We start from the raw sequence: 13,172 nt of genomic DNA on the forward strand, positions 1-13,172 counted from the left end.
TCTCCCAGCCAAAATCAGTACACTTTTAAAAATATTTTTTCTTTTTTCTTTTTTTTTTTTAAAATTGGACTAAAGTACTAAAGCAGTTATTCCAGATTAATACAGTCATGGGTAGTAACTAGAATGTAGGTAATCCATCTTCTAACCATATATAGTGAGTTGAACTCTGCTAAGAAATATTTTCTAACATTTAATTTGTGGGGGTTATTGGTGTACATTTTAAGCATTTGTGATTAAGCAGAAGCTTTAGACTTTACTAAAGCTGGAAAAAAAAAAAAAGATTTAAATTAACTTTCTTAATTTTCCTAAACATGATTTCCCAGTTACTGCACTCATAAGCAATACAACAGAGACATGTTCAATATACTTAGTAAAGCCAAAGCCTCAAGTATTAATAAGCAAAGTGCAGTAGTCAGAGGCAGTCAAACCATGCATTCTAAAGAGATAATTTATGAAAATGCAGGCCCTTTATATTATTAACAGCAAGCTACCATATATGCCTTCTGTACTTATAGGCTACCATTACAATTCGCAGATAATAGGTCTTTCTGTTGATGACTTAATGTTCACAACCCATGGCAATTCACATTTTTGAATGATTGTCCTGGTTTCAGCAGGGACAGAGTTAATTTTCTTCCTAGCAGCTGGTATAGTGCTGTGTTTTGGATTTAGGATAAGAATAATTTTGACAGCATACTAAAATTTTAGTTGTTGCTAAGCAGTCAAGGATTTTTCAGCTTCTCATACCGGCCTGCCAACGAGAAGAGGGGGAGTGCACCCAAGAAGCTGGGAGGGGACACAGCCAGGACAGCTGACCCAAACTGGCCAAAGGGATATTCCATATTGTATGACATCACGCTTTGTTTATAACAGGGGGGTTGGCCAGGAGGTGGGACAGCTCAGGAACTAGCTGAGCATTGACTTTGGGTGGTGAGTTGTTTTTTTTTTTTTGTTATTATTATTATTATTGTTGTTGTTGTTGTTGTTATTGTTATCTTCCCTTTCTGTCCTATTAAACTGTCTTTATCTCAACCCACAAGTTGTACTTTTTTTTTTTTTAACTTTTTTGTTTTCATTTTCGATTGTCTCCCCTGTCCCACTGGCAGAGGGGAGTGAGGTTGTGTAGTCGATTTAGCTGTTGCCTGGGTTAAGCCATGACTACAATGCAGGCACATTTAGAAATGTATTTATTTGTTATTATTAGTAAGTCATCAGAAAGTTCTGTCTTCTTGATACCCTTATTGTACACTGAATACTAAAAGTATTTTTCTAGCAATTGATTTTTCTGCATATTGTAAGTTTTATTAGTTTTTGCAATTAATTTTATGAAACTATGTAAATATACCTTGCTTTTTATTCTGCTTAGTGCAGATTTTGTACTGAACTTCAGGCTGGTAATACAGCAAAAAAATACTCTGCTGCCACCAGAATTAATTAATTCCATGTCTTAGACTTCTGTCTCCCACCCCCCAAATGCAAAACTCAGGCTTCAATTTGAAGGATCAACCACCATCTGCATTTCTTCCCTGAGGGAAGCTCTACTAAAGTAATTGTCCTGATGGATTCTTCCTATTTTCATTTTCTGGATATGTTTTCACTTATAGCCTGTTTTCTTAATTGTGGTTTTCCAAACTGTTTTCACTGTCCATATGCATAGGTGTGTCAGTGCCACTAACTAACAATTTTTGAAGCAGATGATTAATTTCAACTTAATTTGATGTAAAGGCAAAGAGTCTCAGTGATGTTAAGTTCCTAATGGTTCCGTGGAACTGACCAAGCAGATTAAGGAAAAGAAAATCAATATGATTAGCGTTGTTACAGAGGAAAAGACAGAAGGAGAGTCAGTCTTTACCTGTTCTATCTGGCAATACATGCCCAGCCATCAGAACTTGTGCTTTGACTAGTTAAACAGCACAGTCCTAGCCCACAGCCAGCTATGCTATCCATTACCTTTTATCCAGTCAACAGGATTGATGATAATTGAAGTGGGAATATTACAGAGGACATGGATGGAACTGGAGGCCATATTTGGCTCTAGGCATAGGTAAAGTTATTAAAGATAGCAAAATGACCCTCATCTAACTTCTTAGTTTCCCTATGCTGGTATTGTAGAAATGAAGGAAAAATGCTGTTGATAAAGGAGGACCAATTTAAGGAGTGACAGCTGCTACTGGTGAGGATACAATCTTTCTTTTGATTGCACGAAGAGTAAGAAATGTGAGTATCGAGGACTGTCCCCCTCCTTTTGCATTGCAGCTCCAAAACTTTCCTTTTCTTCTTTCCTTCCCATTGTTGGAGTGTGCCAAGTGCCCTTCCAAATCCAGTGTGGACTACTCTGCTGGAAAGCTTTAGGCTAACTCAGCAGGGGGTATCGCATTGTGAAGGACTCAGAAAGAAGGAAAATATTTAAATGTACTGTAAGAGTTAGGAGGCATGAATAGAACCTCAAGAATTATCTATTCAGGGAGCTGGGGGAGTGGTTATTTTGCAGCCCAATAGAATTCTTCAGGAACAAATCAGAGACACAACTTGTAACTGCTAAAGGAGAATAGCAGGAGAAGACGTTCATATTGCTCTTGTTTTAATGGTCACCATGAAATCTTGACAGCCTTCATTCCCAGATGGCAAGGGACTATTATTTTTAATGTTCTGTGCAGGATAAAAACTTTAAAACTGTATTAAGATTTATTATAGGAAAGTAATTTAACTCATTTTGAAAATGTCTCAGAGGTTGAGATTAATATCAATTTCATTACTTACTACCCTTTTAAATTAGGCTTTAACATATTTGTCTTGATTTCAGCAACAAAGTAAGGTTGAGGTTTTGTCATTACTAATTTTTCCATGTCTGTTCCTGCTGAGGCTTACCTAAGCATGAATGAGTTTTCTTGCTTTTAGCATCACTTCGAATTACTTTTGGTATTGTATCCTAGATCTGTAGCTTTGTAATAAGTGTATTTCCTCCATATATTGCTATTCTTGACCTAAGCAATCTGAAGGATTGACTTTTTGTCCAAATGAAAATGAATAAAACAATGCCAATGTTTTCCATATCTAGGGATGCTGTACATCCTAGAAGGTTACCTGTCAGTCTTAAAAGTTAAAAACCTCTATATAATGCAAAATATTGTGAATCAGATAGTTCTTTCTGGTTTCTTTAACTGAAAAATCCATTTATAATAAAATTATTGAATAATTTATATTGGAAAGGATTGCAGGAGATTATTTAGACCAATCTCCTGCTCAAAACAGGTTCAGCTTCAAAGTTGGACAAAATTTCTCAGGACCTAGTTCAGTCAACTTTTGAATTTCTCCAGAGACAATCTTTCTGGGAAACCTGTTCCTGGGCTTAACTACACTATTTGTGATTTTTGTTTTGGTATATGTCCAGATGGAAATTCCTGTGCAGCAGCTTATGATCATTGTGTCCTCTTCTTTTACTGTGCATATGAGAAAAGAGTCTGTCTTCCCTACCACAACCTGTTAGGCTGTTGAAGACAGAAATTAAATTCCCCTTTCCTCTGGAGAAATATCTCCTCAAGATTTCTCCAGGCTAACACATCCAACTCTTTCAGTCCTTTCATCATCCTTCATGATGTATGTCATGTGCTTCCATCTCCTAACCATATCTGCGGCCTTCCAGAAAACTCATTTGAGTTTCTAATTGTCGTTCCTGTACCAGGGGGCCCGCAACAGTACATGGTGCTTCACATGCAGACTCATGACTGCTGAAGAGTGGAGAGTAATCACCCACCTTGGTCAGCTGGCTATGCTTTTGCTAATGCAACCCAATATGTGTTTTGCATAAATTGCTTCAAAGGGGTATTCCCAACTCATGTTCATTGTGTTGCCCACCAAGAAGACTTTATTGATGATAATATTTCATGGGTGAAAAAAAATTGCAGAGTAGTTGTAATTGAAATGAGTTAATGTTTCAGTTATTAATTGCTGTCACCATGATCAGGGTTACATGTCAGAGTAACTTCATTTTGCCATAAGCATTAGAAATGCAATGTCAGAACTAAAAGACTAAAATGTGAATTATACTTCTAGCAGAACTGGAATATGGATTGATCCTACAAAAGACTCAAAATTAATGGTAGCTAAACATTTGAGTTCTCAGTGCATTCCTTCAGATAAGAAGATTAACATGAGGTTCAGATGGTTATTATAGGTGATATCAAGATTTAAAAAAAGTTGGTTTTTTTTTTTTCCTGTAAATAACAACAGTGAAAGTTACTATCCTGCTTATGTGGCAGAAAAATGATAAAAGTTGGAAGTATCCAGAAAAGAACTATAACAATGCTGAATTTTGCTTTCAATAAGAGTCGATACTTTATTCAACATGAGATGAAGTGACGAGTTCACGACCTGTAGGTATTTATAGAGAGAAGATGCCATTGAAAGCAGAACAAAAAATTAATAGAATTGTTCTAAGTCTGCAAAGTGAAGCCGAAGCTGAACAAACTAAAACTAAAAATACAGTGCACCATTTCGGCACTAAGTGTGCAAGTTAACTGGGAAAATGGTAGGGTGTTCAGTAATAGAAATCTAAAAATAAAAAGTTGTTCTCCTTCAAAGGACAAATTGTCATTGTGAATGAAGTTATGAACTTAACACAAGTAACTGGTGAAATTCTGCAAATGTTAGACAAGATGTCTGAATAAAAGAAATTCAGCTCCCTGTGCAGATTGGAGCCTCATCTTTCCTACCTGCAGTGCCCTCAGAATATTTTGCCTTTTTAGCATAACCTTCTGCATTGCCTTATCTAAAATAAACTGTTTAGATAATATGTATTTAAACCACAGAATTATGAATTATTCAGTGTGTGTTCAAGGAGGTGTGTCAGTTTTAGTAATTTTCCTAGCTTAGTGCATTTTTATGCATAATAATTCACCCACTTGTAATCTTACACCTTTATTTAATTAAAATTCAGAGCTGACTCTTACTTTGTAACTAGCTGGATACAAACATCCCAATGATGAAGCTGGGCAAGAGTGAGTCCTACTTTTTAATTTAAAGTAATTTTTTATGCTAAACAATACCTCTGTCATATCAGCCAAAGGGATGTTTCAGCAAATTATTAAAAATGGACTCTACAAGAAAATTCTTTGGCAGATGAAAGGACAACAAACAACAATCACTGGAAAAGAAGAAAAAGTGCAATCACATACATCTTTAATCTTTCTTTTTTCCTTTTTTTTTTCTTCTTTGACACCAGTAAATTTGGGTTATTTTTACATAAGTAGATGTAGCTAAATGCTTTTTGGGCTTTTATAAGAGTTTTTAATTTAGATGGTGTGTGTATATGTAAATATAATTAAATTTATGTATGAAAAAGATTGTACACTTTGTTACTTTTTCAAGATTGCTTAAGGCTAGATCAAAGGAAAAACCCAAACATTTGTGTTACAGGATTGGTAGGAGGTCAAAGCATTATGGTTTCATTTATTTATTTTTACTCTATTGCTTTGCTTTTAGGATTATTCACTAGCAATGCATGGAGTTGTGTTATGCTGTGTGATGACATCTTTACTGGACCAACCCATTTTTGTGGCTGTACACTGAAATACAGGAATATTTTTCTCCTTGTCTGTGGCTCATTGGTGATCTGCCAGATTGATTTTCAATTATTTTTGGACCCAATGTTTTAAGAGATGCTATCAATAACTTGATTTAAATCAAAACAGACCTGTCTTTGAAGATGTCAGAGGACATTTTCAGATAAAATTAAAGAATATAATACTTAATTTTTTTCATACCCTTTAAAGCCTTTCAGTATCTTTGCCCCACCTCATTTTATTGCTGTATTGAAATCAGTCTCAATCAATGCTTAGCATTGTTTGAATGAGAGGAAAATGGACTGGAGGGTCCTGCCTTACAGATGTAATAATAATACTGGTTATGAGACTGTCAGAAATATGAACACCCAGAAAGTTAGAGAGACGAATCTGTTGTAGATATGAATGAAGGTCAGTTATGGAACATTGGTAGCATTGGCTTCAATGCATGTATTTTGTGATTTGAGAAAGTGCTGCACATCTGTTGTTTGTATTTGGCCTTTTGGCATGCTCCATTTACACATCAAAAACCAAAAGGCACCACTCCAGTGAAAGCGTGTTACAAGGAGTTTTCATTATGAATCTTTTTGTCAAAATTGTTTCAAAAGGAAAAAAGTTACCTCCAGCTAAAAGTAAGGTTCGCTTACTTGCTTTTTTATTATAGAACATTATCAAATGTCTCAGAGTTGTAGCTTGTAGATAGCATTACAGCTACTACTGTAAACATCACTGGCCTTTCACACTAGAAGTGAAGAAGTGTCGTCTCCTATGATTTTTCTTGGATTTCCTCTTTTGCTGTTAGCTAGAAACTTTCAAACACCAATAATGTCTGCTACTGAGGTTTGCCTAGCAACAGTTGTATGCAAACATATTTACTAAGAAATCTGACTCAGAAGAAGTTTAGTTTTCAACATGAGTGCAGAATTGCAACATAATTATTGGTAGTGATGAGGAACCTTCTTGGAGTATTAGGTCAAGTTTATTTCAAAGTCATTGTAGCTCATTCTTGCTGGTTCCAGACTACATCTCCTATCATTGCCAACAGTTTGAATCAGTGCCATTGATTTACCATCACAGGCCTTTACAAAGGTAACTGTAAAAATTAAAGAAACTTAATTTCTGCACAGTTTTAATTAAAATATATGTATGTATCTTTTTGGAGAAATACATTTAATATGATGGATTTCTCTCAGGGATCCAATGTAAACATCTAGAAGTACTTCTCGTGATGTTCTGTAGAATCAATTCTTAATGTTAGAGGTGTTCTAATAGCTAATTATCTATTAGATACTGCACAATTGTACTGGCTATACAAGATCGATGGAAAGTATTATTTTTCATCTCCAAATCTCTTTAATTCTTATGATACAGCTTTCCTATTTCCTCTTGCTTTAGAGTCAATGATCAGCCGAGTTTGATCTTTTGCTTCATAATTAGAAAAAACTTTGCTTAAAAGTGTTCATCCTGTTATATTTCCCTGCTAACACGGGGGAACAATATTGTCATGGTTTAGCCTCAGCTGGCAACTAAGCACCTCACAGCCAGTCACTCACTCTTGCCCCCACCAGAATTGGAAGAAAAAAGGTAAAACTCACAGGTTGGGATAAGGACCATTTACTGGGACAGCAAAGTAAGAGGAAAATAACAACAACAATGCTAATAAAAGAATATGCAAGTGGGTGATACACGATGCAATTTGCTCACCGCTCAGAACCCAGTGCCTGTCCCATCCCTGAGCTGTGATCCCTCCTCCCCAGCCAGCACTCCCTTCCCCCCCCCTTATATGCTGATCATGACATCATATGGTATGGAATATCCCTTTGGCCACATTGGGTCAGCTGTCCTGGGTGTGTCCCCTCCCAGCTTCTTGTTAAAATTAACTCTATCCCAGCTGAAAACCAGGACAGATGTATATAAACTGCATAATTGAAGACAATATACTAATTCAAATTAATTTAGATTATTATTTATGCTGAAGATGATAAAAATTACTCTCTTTCCTGTATCCATAGGAATTTGATTTCTGGCAAGGTTTCATTTGTGGGGTAAATTATTCCAGAAGTCTTTGTGTAAAAGAGATGCAAAAATACTGCATAATGAGTCAAACTCATTAATAACACCATCAGTAAAGGCAGAGTGAGTTTCTCAATCATTATTTTACTTTTTAGAGATATGAAGGAATTTTCCTTCTCACATTTCTATTTTTTAATTGCTAGTAAGTGTCCTGAATTAGCAATTTATAGTAAATAAAATTCAGGATTTTTTTAGTGATAAAAAGGCCATTAATATTTACTTTATCCAAATTACCATTACGATTTACTTTATCCAAATTACCATTTTGCATATTTTAATTTAATCCACTATCCTTAGCTCATATCCAGTTCATCTATTTGGTCTTTTAAACAAGTATCAGAATGTATGATTAACCGAAGTCAATCCTTGACTTCCTATACAGATCTTCTAAAATGAAAGTCTAAGCCTGTATATTACCTTTAAAGTTTTATGAAGCCACCTAGCTTATTTCAGGATTGAAATTATGGAGCTAAATAGATTCAAAGCTAATTATAAAGTCATTCTGAGGCAGAACAGAGACAACCAAACCAGATGGAATCCATTACCAATCATACTCCTGAGACTGTCTGGCATTATTAAAATGAATAATATTTCCATGTAGCAGTGTCTGTTTTAATCAGTTTCTGTCTGGGTACCAACAGTAGAGCTACTTCTATAAGCTTTAGATAGAGGTCACTTCCACTCAGTGCAGCAACAGGTCCTGTCATACCTTAAGCTCTTTCAGCTTAATTAAGTAGACAAGTCCAAAAAGAATTTGGAGATTGTAGGATGCTTAAAGAGGGACAAAACCCCAGAAAAATAGTAATAGAGATATTAATATGAAAAGAAGTATAAAAAGCATGTTAAGAGCTGTTGGGTGAGACAGTGTTACTTTGGATGAACCAAGAAAGAAACTGTTTTCCGTTTGGAAACCCCAAGGAAAACTGGAATAACAGACCGTTTCTTGTTAACAATCTTGTTCCTCCACCCCTTCATCTTAAGGAAGAGAAAGAGTAGTGAAGCAGGACAGTAAATGCCACTTACAGATTTTGAGCTTCTGGTAAACTTTCAAAATTCATTTGGGCTGACTGGAAGGTATGTCTCCACTTCTTATTCAGACAGATGTGTCCTTAAGCCATTTGCACTCCAAACTAGCCTACAGATATTATCGTGTTGTAAGTCCAACCTAATGTATCTTGCCTCCCAGCATGGCTGGTTAGTTCAATGCTACCCTAACCACTGCTGTATCACTTCCAGTGCAGAGCTGGCTTAGGTCCACAGGGCCTAGAGCTCATGGAGGGGGACTGTTTATCTGCAAAACTCTGCATTGACGTAATAGCACAGGAACAGGTTTAGATCTCTGTGCAAAAGGGAAATTTCATCAGTATGAAATAACTTCTATTATTCTGAAAAATTACCAACATCAGATACGAAACTAGGCGTAAAATTGCAAGTTGAATCATCTTGGTAGGAAACATACCCAACATGTTTACAGGCTATTGATTATTCACATTTATTGTTTTAAGTTTCACAGCTGAAGGTCAGGCTCATGGGGCTGGAGATGCGGAAAATGAGATTTATAACTTATAAATTAAGATATTAATGTCTTAAGTTTCCTGTCTCAACATTGTGTTACTCCCCATTGTACATCACTCACTCTCTACCTTACACACACATGCAAACACAACACAGGTTTTAGCAAGTTGGGTTATGGACATGTGAGTTTCACACAATTGTTCTCATTCATTAAAAATCATGAATGAAAATAGAAGTTGGTGGCTTTGACTCCTCTGTATTACAGTCTGTAAAGCTACAATATATGTAGGGATTTGAGATTTAAAAAAACGCCAACAAGTTCTGTGTGCAGATGACTCTAAGTTTAGGGACACGCAGCAAGATGCTACCTTTAATTAATTCCCAACTCAATGTACACATTTGCTTAAATTTAAAGCAGATATTAATGTAAATAAAAATAAATCAATATTATCTTCTACTTATCATGCTTAGTTTGGATAATGCATGCTTTGAGCAAGTCTCCTGGTTCCTGCTGTCATCTTCTTAGAGAAAGTCAGAAGAACCTCGAGTTGCTCATTTTGATATATAGTCCATTTCATCCAAAATTCATACTATATGCCAGTTATACTTTCCAAATTAGATCATTAGTTAAAGAAATTGAGAAGTAGTTTGTCAAATACTGTAAAATAACACATTAAATTTGTAGTGATTTTCTGTTAAAACATCACTGTTAAGAGTGAATAAATGGTATTGGGAGTTGATCCCATTTAAGGAGAGAGTTGGAGGTTAGATCCTTTCCTTGAAGAGTACGAATAACGGACTCAAGACTCCTGCGGCTCGTAGAGGATTCAAAGGTAAAGTCTCTATTTCTGGGCAAGTCTTCTCACCATGTGGGTCTATTATAGAAAAATCTGCCTCCTGCTCTAGTGTGCAGCACCTGCCCTCAGGGAAGGATTCAGGGTTCTGAACAAGTGCATGGAAACACTCACTGTGATGTTCTATGTCGAACATTTAGACCCCGTCTGGTATTTTGTGCAAGCTAGCCTGAAGAAACACTTTCTCCAGCTGTGGAGTTGCAGTGCAATGGCTTCTAGCCTTTTTGTGGAAGAAAACGTGCCTCATTTAGGAGTCCTAATGCAAGGTGCACCTTTAAACCTGGCTGATTCCCACTCCTCTGGGATCACTTCAGCACAAAAAACCCCCCACCCGAAATCAAGATAAAACAGCCCCTTCCTAAAATTTGTCTTTAAGGAGGAAATTTTCTAATAGGGTATTTTTTTCCCAAATTACAACTAGGAAAGTATGTTATAGCTGCCCCTAGAAAGACTGCAACAGTACCCAGATTGAGTTGTAAAGGTTCATGTTATCACTTCTCCAATGTCTTGGCCCTTCATCCATCCAAGCTGGGGACTGGCCTGAGTGTAATACTACCCAGGAATTCCATACTCCTGGGTTTTCATTTGCGTTAAAGTAAGTACTGCAGGTGAGATGAATCACCAGCTCAAGGTGCTTCTCTTCCCAGTGACCAGAGCAGGGATCTAGATGACTAGAAGCCTAACTCTTACATAGTAAAGTTAGACAAGATGAATCCCAACTTGACTGCACTGAGATATATCTAGAAATTTCTCATGGATCTAACAGCCATTGGATGCGCTAGCAGAGTGTGAGGAAAAAACATTTTAGCAATGAGTATGAATCAAGTTATGTTCCATAAATCCTAAAATTATTTCTAAAATAAGAATGCTTTCTGTGTTTTAGCAAGACAAAAATAATTATTTAGCTGAAATGGCATGAAAACCAGCTGGTTTCTGCACTTGCATATTATTGGATTTCTCATTTATGAACTTTAAAATGAATGTATGCAATAAAGCAGACCCATTGAGCAGAGTTCAATATGAAACGTACAACAAGCAGATCCCTTCCTCTTCTTATCAAGCAGATGGAAGACAGGTAGCACTAAAAAAAAGTACTAATAGAGGAATCAGACTGATTAATGTGGCAAAAATTCCTGCACTTGCAGCACTAATGTGTTTATTGGCAGAGATGCAAATATGCATGTAGCCTACTTTCATTTTCCCAGAGCACAACTGAATTAACGCTGTCATGTTGCTCAGGGTAACAGACTCCCACCTAAGAGTCCTCCCACGCCACAAGATCAATGGGACCCTGGAAGCTACAGCAGAAAGAAATTAGAACGTGCACCAAATTGTTGAGGCTGATAAAGAAAACACATTTGCCCTTCATGTATTTTTAAAGAGGTTCTTTTTCATTATGACTTGTAAATGGCTCTTCTGTGAACTGCACAGATAAAATTAAAATAGGCTTTTTTTTTCCCCTTCTTTTGGAAGTCTGCATGGCTCTTGTCCTGAGAATGTTAATATTTAAGGATCATAGATTAAGCTAGTCCACTTCCCTGCTTTGACTCAAGGTCAAATATAACTGAACAACGTCTGTGTTAATCATAAAAAATACTCAGCACAGAGATTCAACAGCTTCCCAAAGTAGCCTGTTCCACTGTTTGACAATCTTTACAATTAGGAATGTTTTATAATATCTCTTTAATGGTTGAAACAACTGATTTAAACTGATTTTTTTTCCTTGTCCTGTGCTCTACAACTGTGGAATGTTATTCATTATTGTCCTCTTTGTTATAACATTTAATGTATTTGAAACTTTTTGTGTTCCTTCCTCTGATTTCCTCCCTGATACTGTTATCCTATGTTTTCCTCTCCAGCCTTAACAACCCCAGTCCTCTCAGGCTATACAGATTGTTTCCAAACTTCCTTTCCATTGATCTTCTATGAGTTCCCCCTAATTCATTTAAGAATGCTTGAAACTGATCTTTATGTACCAGAGATACCTTGGAATAGAATAATTACTGTCTTAACAATAATACGTCTGATAATTACATCTATAACCCAAAAGCATTATGTTTTCATGTATTATGTGTTCTTCATTGCTTTTTATTAATTTTACTGAAATAATAAAAGCATGAGTCAGTTCTTATTATCTACTACTGTGAGAACCTAGGTACTTTCGGCCAAATTCCTGAAACTCTATTGATTCCCATCTGAACTTTGCAAATCAGAACCTAACTCCCCCCCAACTCCTTCTTCAAAACAGAACGCAAAACCACTTAAGCCTGCAACCACATGATGCTGTCATGACAAACAGTCCCAAGATGGCCACTGATCTGTTTTCCTCGTTCTCTAAGCCTGACTTGAGACCCTCATGACAGCCACACAAACAAGGGATCATATAGTAACAAATTGTGATAAATGAACTGATTTCTGTTAGCTGCTTACAGAAACAGTACTTTAAGGCATTTACTGTGAAGGAGTTCAAATTAGCATCACTGTCTTTAACTTCCTAATGCAGTATTTGTTCTTGCAATCTTAATAATTCAGTGTAGTCTTATGTACATACATACACGTGTGCGTAACTGTGTATGCAATGATACTGTAGCTAGAACTGGGCTCTTGCCAATAGTTAAAATGTGGTGCCTCACATCATAAAATTATATTTTTAGTTTCTTAAAATTTTGCTCATTTAATTTTTCAGGCTGAAGTTTTCCAAGACAGCAATTGCAAACAGACTCAATTTTATTAAAAAAATTTCCTCTGGAACATTTCAGCAATGTTAATATCAGACAATATGTACCTCTGTTAAAGAAAATGCCATTATACAGTCTGGTACCTACAAATTTTGAAATATAGAACTGAGGCACTCTAGAGTTACAGACACACTTTGCTAATGGTATGAAAATGTATCCAAATATATAATTTACTCAAAAAAAAATCCGTGTTCGTGGTCAGCCACATGGCTAGTAGCCACCTCTATAAGCAGCCACCAGCTGCTTATTCACTATGTTGAATTGTTACTGCCGAAGGTCTTTAATGGATAGAAAGATTAAATTTGACTTTTTCTTCAGTCACTCCTTTCAACTGGTAGAGACTATTTTAGGAGGGTCTGGTTTTGTGTCCTGCTTTTGAAATGAGAGCAGAAAAGCTTCTCCCTGCCCTTCCACTATGGCCCAAGGAGCAG

At 36.3% G+C, this 13,172-nt stretch overlaps 2 long non-coding RNA genes across 2 annotated transcripts in view; both read left to right on the plus strand.

The window, feature by feature from the left end:
• The window catches only part of LOC142601021 (uncharacterized), a 118,701-nt gene that overhangs the window by 14,530 nt on the left and 90,999 nt on the right, over positions 1–13,172 (plus strand). The window lies entirely within an intron of this gene.
• LOC142601023 (uncharacterized) lies at positions 794–10,317 on the plus strand. The gene is made up of 3 exons (XR_012834575.1): positions 794–930; positions 2,113–2,173; positions 10,144–10,317. It is a non-coding gene; the product is annotated as an uncharacterized LOC142601023 (long non-coding RNA).

The sequence above is a fragment of the Balearica regulorum genome, chromosome 1 (genome assembly GCF_011004875.1).
Source record: "Balearica regulorum gibbericeps isolate bBalReg1 chromosome 1, bBalReg1.pri, whole genome shotgun sequence".
NCBI lineage: Eukaryota > Metazoa > Chordata > Aves > Gruiformes > Gruidae > Balearica > Balearica regulorum.